This window comes from Chiloscyllium punctatum, chromosome 18 (genome assembly GCF_047496795.1).
Source record: "Chiloscyllium punctatum isolate Juve2018m chromosome 18, sChiPun1.3, whole genome shotgun sequence".
NCBI classification, from domain to species: Eukaryota; Metazoa; Chordata; class Chondrichthyes; order Orectolobiformes; family Hemiscylliidae; genus Chiloscyllium; species Chiloscyllium punctatum.
This window is the reverse complement of record NC_092756.1, coordinates 20,209,730-20,222,836: the sequence shown is the minus strand read 5'-3', so window position 1 is coordinate 20,222,836 and position 13,107 is coordinate 20,209,730. Positions and strand designations below refer to the sequence as shown.

General features: G+C 44.1%; 1 non-coding gene across 1 annotated transcript; it reads right to left on the bottom strand.

The window, feature by feature from the left end:
* Positions 1–6,112: 6,112 nt before the first annotated feature.
* trnas-gcu (transfer RNA serine (anticodon GCU)) lies at positions 6,113–6,194 on the bottom strand. Its single transcript has one exon. It is a non-coding gene; the product is annotated as a tRNA-Ser (tRNA).
* Between the last annotated feature and the right edge of the window lie 6,913 nt (positions 6,195–13,107).

The following is a 13,107-nucleotide window of genomic DNA, read 5'->3' as shown; positions in this document are numbered from 1 at the left end:
AACAGAGATGAAGAAGCATTTATTCTCTCTGACAGTTCTGGATCAGTGGACTTTCTTGGAGCAGAAGGCTGTTGAGGAAGTGTCATTAGGTGTAATGAGGCTGAGATCGGCAGATCTTCAAACTGCAAAGACATTAAGCGTTATGGGGAAAGGTAAGAAAGTGCAGTTCAAGGTTATCAGATCAGACATGAAACCATTCAATAGCGGAGCAGACTTAATGGTCTGAATGGTGTCTTTCTGTTCCTAAAATTGTTGGCCTTAATATGAAACTGCAAAACCGACCTGAGTAAAACGTGCCAAATTAAAAAAACGTGGTCCCCCCGGAACACTGAACCGAGGTGCAATGAACAAAGAACAACACAAATGGTAGATAATATGAGTAATTGATATGGAGTGGTCAGTACACCAAGATAAACAGGAAAACCGATATTCAGTATCGACATTGAACCTGGCTCCACGAAATATGTAGTTAACTCTCACAAACCACCATTCCCCTTCCATTTTAGTGACGCCCTCTCCGTTCTTGATTTAAACTGATTGAACGTCAGGCAATTGCAGCTGACGTTGCTGATGCGGAACTGAAACATACAGGGAAGCGGTTCTGACTGCTGCACAACATCATTCTGCTTCGAAAGATCAGGCAGTATTTCACATCGATTAATGTAAACGTTAACATTTAACAAGCCATGACAGTGAAAGCATTGAAACCTCATCACTATACTTCCAGGGAAGATTTCTGTTCACACCACCCTGGACACCATGAGATTCATCATTCTTTTCTTCCATCCTTCGGTGCATGATGCCCTCGGCTCTTTTCCAGTCTTGTTGTTTGCCTTACAACATTGAGGCTAACCAATCATCTGTTGCATTGAAGTTTCCAATGTATGAGACCATATCTCTGAGCTGGCAATGTGCTGGCTCAGTGGTGATAACACTGGCCTTGTAAACCAGAAAAGTGTTTGAAATATCCCATTCCTGTTTTTCAGTGCAAGAACTTGAGGAAAACCGTTCGGCAGGACAGGAAATAGCGGGCGTGAGCAACGATCTAGTTTTGTTGCAAGAACGAGGTGAGGCAGAAAAACTACAGAGTAATGGGGAAACAATGGGCAAGGAACACTGGGACGGGAGGGGCTGAATGTTTCCTTTCTTTGCAGTAACCAGACACTGGTGTTGAAGTCTGAAATTGGACAATATCAGCCAAGCGGGCGAAATCTTACTTTCTGTTTTCTCCCGAGGCCTGTTTCACTCTTGTGGAAATGTGTCTGCGTGCTTCAGTGTTTGGGTAAAAATGGGCTTCAGTTCCCCGACTGGGTGTGAACTTATTTTCCCCATCTCAAACTTCCATCCCATTTATTGCATCTTACAAGATTAAGACGTTCCAGGGTAATTAGCATTGAGATGAACACGTGAACATCAGAGTTTACAAGGTTACAGACCAGGTGCTGGGAAGGGAGATGATGGGACTCATTTCTGTGCTGTAAACATTTGATAATTCATTCATGTTTGAGGGGAAACATATCTGCAGTGACATAATTTTTAAAACTGTGTTATGAAGAAACGGTGCAACAGTTTCTGCCCTCATCCCTCGTGGTCTAGTGGTTCGTATTCGGCGCCTTCACTGAGTGGCGTGGGTTTCATTACCGTTCAGGAAATCAGGACTTCTGTTCCTGACGCAGAGAGAGCAGGCCTACCAGGAATCTGTTTACTGCCTTAGATCAGTCACTACCCCAGCCCTTTAAAAAAGGGAAAAGTGCCTTCCTCCTCTCTGCGCAGTCGGACAGTTCATCCTTCATTCTCCTCTGAGTCCACTTCCCAAAGAGTTTCAAAATACTGTCAAAACTGAGTCTCAGCTATTTCTTTTCTGTGCTTTACATACACAGGAGCTGCAGCGATTGAATGGGTTGGTTTCTGCAAATGAAACGTACCTATGAACAATGTGCGTTGCTCTTTCAGGATTGTCTTCTCTGACAGCGCTGGGACATGACTGTTGTTTTCTATGATATCGAAGTGCCAGTGTTTGAGTTGGGTAGAGAAAGTTAAAAATTACACAACATCAGGGCATAGTCCAGCAGATTTATTTGGAAGCACGAGCTTTCAGGGAGCCGTTCCTTCATCTGGTTGGTGTTTTTCTGCCGAAACTTGACGTATGTGTCAACATGCGCAATCTTGGAAGATCATCTGGACTTTAACCGATCGTTCGTGGTGTCGAAGGTACCCCTGACTTGGAAGTGTTGGTGTTGGACTGGGGTGGACAAATTTGAAAATCACGCAAAGTCAGATTGGAGTCCAACAGTTGTCAACCATCTGACGAAGAAGCTGTTGCTTCCAAATACGCCTGTTCGATGCAACTTGGTGCTGTGGGATTTTTAACTCTGATTGTCCTTGGTAATGTTTATCTTATCGAAGACAGTGAAATAATTTTCGTTCGTAGAGATGAAAATTCAAAATATTATCCACCTCAGTGTAACAAATAAAATTAGCTTGGATGTGCTGTGAATATCCACAACGCTCTTGCGCCAATTAAATTTCGAACCGATAACCATCTGATCCGTAGCCAGGTATATGAATGGTTGTAACACTGGCCAGATGCACAGCTGAGATTTTACACTCTGCAGAGCTGTGGTGTTACCAAGGACATGAGCAATAACAGTAACATTCCCAAGGTGAACAAAAATCAAAGATAATCACCATCAATTATTCACTTCAAGTTCTCCTCAAATAAAACTACCATTCACAATCTGATCAGCCAATCAACGAGGTCACTGTTGATCGAGGAAACTTCAACTTATTTTACTGCGTTTCCACTGTAATTCGAGGTAAACTCCAGCCTAATGACAATATCGCATTTCCCACAATTTTCAGATTTAGATTGCGTCAATGAGCTCTTATATTTGCTGGAAATAAGTAACATGAAATGAGTGAAAAAGTCCTTTTGGTCATGTAATCCAGTGTATAGTCGGTCAGAAAAGAAAAGTCAAAGACCTGAAACATCACTCGCATTTCTTTCTGTATTAGTGCGTTTTCCTGAGTTGAATATTTGCAGGACTTGTCTTCAATATCTAAAGAATTTCTTTTTCCCGCGACAGATTCTTCGCAAATCAATTACCATCTGAGGTGTTGAAACTTGTTTTACTTCAGATTAAATTGGTTTAACATCCTTTCCCCCAGCCTAATATACCAATACTCCCGCCTCTTCCATGTATATACAAGCTGCACCAGGTGAGATTGCAGCTCCCAACGTGACGTTCCATTGCTCCTTGCTGCTCCATGTCAATAGAAGCTGCTGCAAGTAAGATTGGAGCTCCCACTCTGATGTCCCAATGCCCCCTGGTGCTCCATGTCATTAAATGCTGCTCCAGGTGAGAGTGGAGCTCCCAGACTGATCTCGCAATGCTCCCTGGTCCATGTCAAATGAAGCTGCTCCAAATGAGATTGGATCTCGCAGTCTGATGTCCCAATGCTCTCTGCTGCTCCATGTCATGAAAAGCTGCTCCAGATGAGGGTGGAGCTCTCAGACTGATCTCGCAAAGCTCCCTGGTCCATGTCAAAAGATGCTGCTCCAAATGAGGTTGGATCTCGCAGTCTGATGTCCCGATGCTCCCTGCTGGTCCATGTTAATAAAAGCAGCTCCATGTGTTGGTTGGACCTCCCAGTCTGATGTCACAATGCTCCCTGGGCCATGTCTACAGACGCTGCTCCAGATGAGGTGGGAGCTCCCATCCCTGACAGCTCCCTCACCTCTATACCATCATAGAATTAATGCCCACTGACCATTTCCACCACTGGAGCCATTGGTGGAATATCCGCCCCATGATACCCGAATCTTATTTTTCATCACCACCGAATCATACTAAAATTCTTCCTTTCTTAAACCTTATTTAGCATGTGCATATTGCAGTCAATCCGAAGTAAGATAATGGTGTTAATTGACGTAAGTTCAATAAAAATTACATCTTAGTTGTCATGTTAAGTAACTGCTACTTAAAAAGGACAATGTTTGTAATGAAATGACAGTTTTATTCCGTGTGAGTGAACGTGATTTGTATTATTTAAATTGAACTTGTTCGCTGTGTAAAATGATGAAGTAGATCTCAATTTCAAAACAAAATTGGTATTGTTGTCATCCACCTTGAAATGTGGTCATAGAGATGTACAGCATTGAAACAGACCCTTCAGTCCAATCTGCCCATGCCGACGAGATGTCCCAACCCAATCTAGTCGCACCCGCCAGCACCCGGCCCATATCCCTCCACACCCTTCCTCTTCATATTCCCATTCAAAGCCTCTTAAATGTTGCAATTGTACCAGCCACCACATCCTCTGGTAGCTCATTCCATACACCTACCACCGTCTGTGTGAAAACGTTGTCCCTTAGGTCTCTTTTATATCTTTCCCCTCTCACACTAAACCTATGCCCTCTAAGTCTGGACTCCCTGATTCCAGGGAAAATACTTTGTCCATTTATCGTATCCATGCCCCTCATAATTTCGTAAACATCTATAAGGACAGCCCTCAGCCTCCAATGCCCCAGAGGAAACAGCTCCAGCCTGTTCAGACTCTCCCTAACGCTCAAATCCTGCAACCCTCGCAACATTCTTGGAAATCCTTTCCGAACCCTTTCAAGTTTCACAATATCTTTCCAACAGACAGGAGACCAGAATTGCACCCAATATTCCAACAGTGGCCTAACCAATGCCCTGTATAGCCGCAGCATGTCCTCCCAACTCCTGCACTCAATATTTTGAACAATAAAGGAAAGCATGGCAAAGGCCTTCTTCCCTTCCGATCTACCTGCGACTCGACTTTCAAGGAGCTGTGAACCTGCACTCCAAGGTCTCTTTCTTCAGCAACATTCCCAAGCTCTTATCCTTATTTGTATAAGTCCTGCCAAGATTTGCTTTCCCAAAATGCAGCACCTTACATTTATGCGAATAAAACTGCATCTACCATTTCTTAGCCCATTGGCCCATCTGGCCAGATCCTGTTGTAATCTGAGGTTACCCTCTTCGTTGTGCACTACACCAACAATTTTGGTGTCATCTCTAACTTACTAACTGTACCTCTTATGCTAATATCCAAATCATTTATGTAAATTATAAGAAGTAGAGGACACAGCACCGATCGCTGTGGCACTCCACTGGTCACAGGCTTCCAGTCTGAAAAACAACGATCCACTGGCACCCTCAGTTGTCTACCTTTGAGCTAGTTCTGTATCTAAGTGGTTGGTTCTCCCTTTATTCCATCTAACCTTCCTATTCAGTCCTCCTTGAAGTCCATATAGATCACATCTTCTACTCTGCCCTCATCAATCTTCTTTGTTACATCTTCAAAAAACACAATCAAGTTTGTGAGACTTGGTTTTCCATGAAAGCCATGTTAGGTATTAGAACGAAACGTCTGTTAATGACATTCGTTTAAAGACACTTTAGATGTTTATGCTGCATTAATCTGTGGTTATTGATCCACAGTTTACGTTCACTTCCTGCAGTTAACATGCTGACTTCTCCCGTTGTTCATAGTTGAATGTGATGCATCCAGTGTGTGCATAACGAGAGGGAGCTTGCTTCCCACATCTTGTGTTGATCTGTGTCTTATATCCAACCTTCATCAATGGCAAGAGCAAGGGGGAAAGGTCGAGATCAATGTGTAAGTCTGTCCATGCCAATCACGGCACCCACATCGGCAATTCTCTACTGTGCATTCACAGCCAGTTTTCTGTGCCGCTACACCCACCCCCTGCACCTTTTGAAATATCTCTATTATTTTGTGGTGTCTCTCTGTGCTCTTATCACCAAGATGAATCACTTCTACCCAACCTGCTTCAGATTTCATGTGACAAAACACTCATTAAGAATCCCATAGCATTAAAGATGCACATCGCATCTCTCGTTATTTGGTTTCCCTGGATCTCTTTCATAAGATTAACGTTCACAGCAAATTGACTTGGAAAAGAAAATCGCGTTCCTTTTCATTATCCCATTTCGGTCTAAATTTCGTTAAGTTCAGGCATCAGTCTCAAATTATTCTTTGAGGTTTTCTCATCTGGTCGATGCAGATAAACTAACCATTGGAGTTCCAATTCCAATAAGACAGTGTGATAATCCGAAAATAGCGACGAGAGTGGGATTCGAACCCACGCGTGCAGAGCACAATGGATTAGCAGTCCATCGCCTTAACCTCTCGGCCACCTCGTCGCATATGCATGAGAGGATATGACATAATCTCCCAGACCATCACAATCTCATCACCTTTGGGGAATCTCCCATTCACAGCCTTCAACCTCATTGTCTCTGAACCCCACACTGCCCGATTCTCCCTCCTTCCTAAGACCTGCTGTCTCCTCCTGCGCCTGTTTGACCCAACTCATCTCTTCCTACCTCAACACCCTCCTGTCTCCCCAGTCCAGGAAATTCGCACCTACGTTTGTGACACCACCTATGTACTTCATCTCAATAAAGACTTTTATTTCCCTGGTCGACAACGCGTCATCTTCACCTTAGACATCCAGTCCCTCTCCACATCCATCTGCCATGATGAAAGTCTCCAAACCCTCTGTTTCTTCATCTCGCCCCATCCCAACCAGTGCCCTTCCACCGATACCCTCATCCAGCTGGCTGAACTGGTCCTCACCCTCAGCAACTTTTTCTTCCAATCCTACCACTTCCTCCAAACCAAAGGGGTAGTCATGGGCACCCACATATCACCGAGCTATGCCTGCCTGCCTGTTTGTCAGATATGTGGAATTATCCGTCTTTCGCAGTTACTCTGGCACCTCTCTCCACTTGTTCCTCTCCTCACCAACCGACACCTTTCACCCCGACCTCAAATTCACCTGGATCTTCTTGGCAACTCCCTTCCATTTATGGAATGACCAATGACAGACATATATTACAACCCCACCGAATCCCACAGCTAACAATACGACACCTCCTCCCACCCCACCTCGTGTAAAAACAGAATCACTTATTCCTAATTCCTCCGCCTCTCGTGCATTTTTTCCCAGGATGACCAATTCCACCTCAGAAAGTCCAAGTTGGTCTCCATCCCACGTGTTTGACGATGCCCGCCAGTGCATCTCCTGCACTTCACTCACAACCGCCCTTAAACCGCACCCCTCCCGCAACAAGGACAGAATCACATGGTCCTCAACTTTCACCCCACCAAACTCAGCATAAATCATATAAGACTTCTGCAATCTCCAAACAGACCCCACTGTCAGGTATATATTTCCCTCCACACCGCTATCAGCATTCTGAAAAGACCATTCCATCCACGAACCCCAAGTCAGGTCTACAACCTCCAAGAAACACACACCCCACTTCTGGCATCTTTCCCTGCCACCGCAGGAAGGGTAAAAGCTGCTCCCACACCACTCCACTCATCTCTGTCTAAGGCCCCAAGGGATCCTTCCACTTCAGTTAGAAATTCACCTGTACAAATTACAATGTCATCTACTGCATCTGTTTAATCCAGTATGGTCTCCTCGACAGCAGGGAGACAGGACACCTTCTTGCAGATCATTTCACAGAACATCTTTGGGACACCCGCACCCACCAACTTCACCGTCCAGTGACTGAACACTTCAACTCCCCCTTCCCACTCCGTCAAAGAGTGCAGGTCCTGGGCCTCCTTCAGCGCAAAACCAGAACCACCGAATACCTGGAGGACGAACGCCATATATTGCGCCTTGTGACTCTGTCACCTCACGGGACAAGTGTGGATTTGAACAGTTTCCTCGTTTCCCTTGCCCCAAGTCCCAAGCCTCAATCTTGGCACCGCCCTCTGGACCCATTACATCACTGCTCCTTCTGAACTATCATCTTCTGCCTCACCTTCATCCAACCACCGCTTTCCCCCATCCCCCCATCCCCAAATCCCTTCCAATTATCTCTCAGTCCCGACTCACAAGCCTTATTCTTGTTGAAGGGCTTATGCCTGAAACGTGGATTCTTCTCTCATCAGATGCTGACTGACCTGCTGTGCTTTTCCAGCACCACACTCCAGACTCTTATCGCTAGCATCTGCTGTCCGAACTTTCTCCGAGGAATAATCAATGACCTCGGAGTGAAGATGTCCCTGGATTGCATTGATCACAGTGTGACTGAGTTTTGCGTTATTTTGACCAGCCCATCAATCAGAATTCAATACTTCAAATCTCTCCTCTGCGCTGTACAACCTATTTGCTGCTCCTGTCGTCAGATCCCAATCGCTTCACAGTGTATCTTTTTCTGCTTCCTGCCTCACGTAAACACTTGAAACATGATCCAATCCCCAGGGTTTCCGCTTTAACCCGTATTTTATAACTCCCGAGCTGACACAGGTACGAGTGACCAATTGGCGTTTTCGAGCGCTCTCACTCTGCATGATCTGTGCACTGTATCTGATCCGCAGGACACACTGCAGAAATTATCCCATTCCAGCGGACTGAGCTGCCTCCATTGATAGAGCTGTCTCCATTGGTGGAGTATCACACAGTAACAGCGAACATCTTTTGATGTAATCCTCGAAGGTACTTTCTCCAAAAAAAACGGAAGACTGCGGGAAAATGCTGTCGTCAGCGCGATGTACAGAGGCCCAGAGGGAGCCTAGTGGGCCCATAAACCAGAAATCAATGGATAAAAAGATTCTTCTTTTTAGAAAAATCCAATTCAGACCATCAAGTGAACACTTCCTGGGGAGGAAATGGATGTGGGAGAGCTGACAGTCTCAACTGGTTCCAGCATTTACAATCTTGGTCCTTGTGACAACAAAAGCAGAAACCTGGAACTGTTTATCTTGCTTCTGAAAAACAGGTTATTAAATTTTGAACAGCATTGATATTTCTCCCTGATATTCATGAAATGATCAAGAGCAGAGTACGGTTCCCTGAGTATGGTCTGACTTCTGGGTTATGGACTGTGATATTAGATTACTTGACAGTGTGGAAACAGGCCCTTCGGCCCAACAAGTCCACACCGACCCGCCAAAGCGCAACCCACCCATACCCCTACACTTCCCCCTTACCGAACACTATGGACAATTTAGCATGGCCAATTCACCTGACCTGCACATCTTTGGACTGTGGGGGGAAACCGGAGCATCCGGAGGAAACCCACGCGGACACGGGGAGAACGTGCAAACTCCACACAGTCAGTCGCCTGAGGTGGGAATTGAACCCGGCTCTCTGAGGCAGCAGTGCTAACCACTGTGCCACCATGCCATGATCTGAGCGCATACAAAGAAATGACTCAGTGACAATATCTGCTGAATGGGATTCCGTGAAGAACAGAAACCGATGTAATGAAAAGAGCCATAAGAGCGGGAATGCAGCAAATTATTTTCCAGACTCGAGGAGAGTGCACAGTGCTGTTTCCAGGGGTCAATATCTGTGCAAGTTGACCGAAACAGCGTTGGGTGGTATTGTACTGCATCTTTTGTATAATGGTGCAAAAGCACGGAACTTTTGTATAGAGAGGATAACTTCAAAATCCCCAAAGAGGCAAAACACTCAAATGAGGTAAACAACAAAGTAACCACACAAATTGGTGTTACGCCATGGAGTAAACCTCCCTGCTCAAATTTCGTTCAAAATCGCTCTCTGTCTAATTCCTAAGACTGATATTCGAACAGTGAATGGTCGATGTAAATAGAAACTGCTCTGATCTCACAACTTCAGCATTTCATACCCAACCGCTTAAGTATGACTGGCAATAGTAATTGATCCCTCACTGTGTTACTTCAGCACACGTAGAGAACAAATAACTATAAGAACAACAGTCATTTATGTGACTGGGATTTGATCCGATTCTGTTGCAACCAATCGATTCAGCTGTAATAGAAATTGTTTCCACCATTCCTGTGTCGGTTATAAGTTTGCATAGCTTAGTGGTGAGTTTTCATTCATTGAATTGGACCCAGCATCCTTTCTCAGGTTGAAATATACAGGGATATATAGACATGATGAAAGACACGGGCAGTGTTTACTGGACAATAAAGACGTTAGGAATGACACGGCCATGATACCATGTCGTTATAAACGATGGAAATGAGGTCTACTGGTAGATAAAGCCACTAGAAACGAAAAGAGAGGGTTTAAAGGGATGGTAGCATTGAATAAGGAATAATGCGGGAGAAATCAGGAAAGACTTAGTTGTGTCCGAAGAGAGGTTAATCAGATAATGTGAAGTTGTTACGAGTAAACACGATGGAAATTCCGTCGTTTAGATGAATGGAAACTAGACGTTAGAACTTCAAACCCATCGGGACATGATAAAGAATTTTGGAGTAGGTATTTGTATTCTGAGAGTTATTGAATTCGGAGATGAATTTTGAGAAATAGAATCATTTTAGGAGCTGATTAAAGAATATTTGAAAAGCGAATGCAAGCAGACAAGGAATGAATTAGATTAGATTAGATTAGATTAGATTAGATTAGATTAGATTAGATTACTTATAGTTTGGAAACAGGCCCTGTTGAGCAACAAGTCCACACCGACCCGCTGAAGCACAATCCACCTAGACCTATACCGCTACATTTACCCCTGTCCCTAACAGTACGGGCAATTTAACACAGCTAATTCACCTGACCTGCACATGTTTGGACTGTGGGAGGAAACCGGAGCACCCTGAGCAAACCCACTCAGCCACAGGGAGATTTAAACAGCTACAGTGATTCTGGACTTCCTGGATGTGGATGCAAAATGGAAACATTCATAGGAAAGAAATTGCATAACACCTGCACCTGAAAATGTTAAGTATATGAAGAGCTGGTGGAGTTGGAAGGTGCAGCAACTCATTCGACATGAAATATTTAATACTGTAAATGTACTGAGCTGTTTGGTTTAGCTCTGCATTGAATGGAAGCCAGTTAGCTCAGTCCACTGAATAACTGGTTTATGAGAAAAATGAGACCAACAGCGTGGGATTAATTCTCTCACTGTCTCAGGTTTCCACAAGGATCATCATGTCCCTCGCTCACCTGGTCTGTAATACTGTGGTGACTCTAGTGAGCAAGATTTGGCCTGTCGATGTAAAACATCATTATCATTGCTACCTGTTGTCTTGAACATTTGGTCATAATCAACCGAAAGGGGAGTGAGTCCATTTAATACTCTTTTATCTCCGCTTGAAATATCCTGCGCTAAGACTCAACCTGATTCCAGTTTGGCCCTTTGTTCCTCCCAACAGCAAAACTACTTGCCCAGATCCTTTACCAGGTTTACTGACAACAGTCAAACTCCACAAGGAGTTAAATTATATACTTTCGATTGATTGAATGAGCTGTGCAGCTTGCAGGAAATTGAATGATTTGAAACGATTTATACAGACTTTCCCAGGATGTAATCCAGTGCTGGGTCAGCAATTTTAGTAAGGTCATCATGCTAAAACTTCACCTCTGGTTCTCTATACATAGATGGATATTCACCTGGTGAATATGTGCAGATTTTCTGTTAATAATTGGCATATTTAACAAAGGCAAAACATTTCCCCACGTCAGAAACTGGAATTTCCAAGCAAATGATCCTTTACTCAACATTGTTTCCAACTGCGCTTCAGTCTGATGCTTCAATAATCCCTGGTAAATATCAGTAACAGCATATTTAGATAAGCATTGAACTTGCAAACTTGGCATGTTATGCACCTTTAAGTATTCGGCGCTGACGAATTGCGTGACTGGAGCCGCAGACAGCGAACCTGTCATGTGACCTTCACGTACCTTGGGAACTGTAACTCAACTGCTCTAGTTTTGCTGTGATTATTATATTCCCTACAGTATGGAAACAGACGCTTCGGACCCAAAAGTCCACACCAACCCTCCGAAGAGTAACACAACCAGAAACATTTCCCCTCTGACAAATGTACTATAGGCAATTTAGAATGACGAACTCACCTGACCTGCACAACCTTTGGACTGTGGGAGGAAACTGGAACACCCGGAGAAAATCCACACATTCACGGGAGAATGTGCAAACTCGACACAGACAGTCCACCGAGGCTGGAATCGAATTTTACACCTTGTTGAGGCAGCAGTACTAACCAATGAACCACAACACTGTGGGATCTTTGGTGGTGATGTACTTCCCCACTGGTACCTCAGTCACTCACCCTGCTTCATTTCCCTGAACTGTCTGGTTCTGAAATTAAAGCTATTGCAGACAAGGTGAAACTGACATGAACCTGTGATTATTGAAGCATCAGGTTCACGAAAAGGATACAAGAGGTTCACAAAAAATGTGAAAAAATACACGACATTGAAAAATGGGTTTCTGTTGGTTCCTGCGTTGCTTACAGACAATGTTACATTGCCGCTGTCGCAGGGCTTTTCCTTCGATCGGCTTCATTCGGAACAGAATTCGAATCAATGTAACTTCGCCAAATTCCTTCTGAAAATTCATGCAGGTAACATGAAATATTTTGCATTCAGTAATAATCTTCACTATTCCTACATCCAAGAACACGTTGCACAGTTTGCATGAATACTGAAGATGTAAGAATGTTATGCAATAACAAAAATCAATTACAGTTTAAATCGTAAAGTCGGAAGAATACACAGAAAGTCTCATCATGACAGAAATTCACGTGACCAGAACTGGAGCCCAGCAGAATGGAAATCTGTCCCTGAATCCCAATATCCACACGTTTGCTTGCTCCATGTACCCAGTTGCAAACCTGTGTGAAGGAGCATGCAGTCTGACAGAGCACCTGAGAGAATCTTTCACTGTCTGATCTAAAGCTACAATACAAGCTGTCTGTTCTGCCTGTGAGAGCGGTGGGAAAAGGGAAGGACATTGATATTCCGTAGTGTAGATTCACATTGCCCCCATCAGTTTAATTTTGAAAACCTTCTGTAAGAAACAGCACAGAAAGGCAGGAACATTAGGAGACTATTCCAAACACGTGTCCTACCCACCGTTTGAAATCATCATGGCTGACCTAACACGTCAATGTCTTTACCCAGCTCATCCACAACATCCTGTCACGCAACGGGATAAAGACATTTAAGCAATCGAACATTTCTGTGCATTTGGGAGGGAAATGTGTTTAGAGACAATGGGTTTCTGCACGAAATTTGCAGGTTTTGCGAGTGAGCATCTGGTTCTGGTCTGATCATGATTCCGTAATAACTCA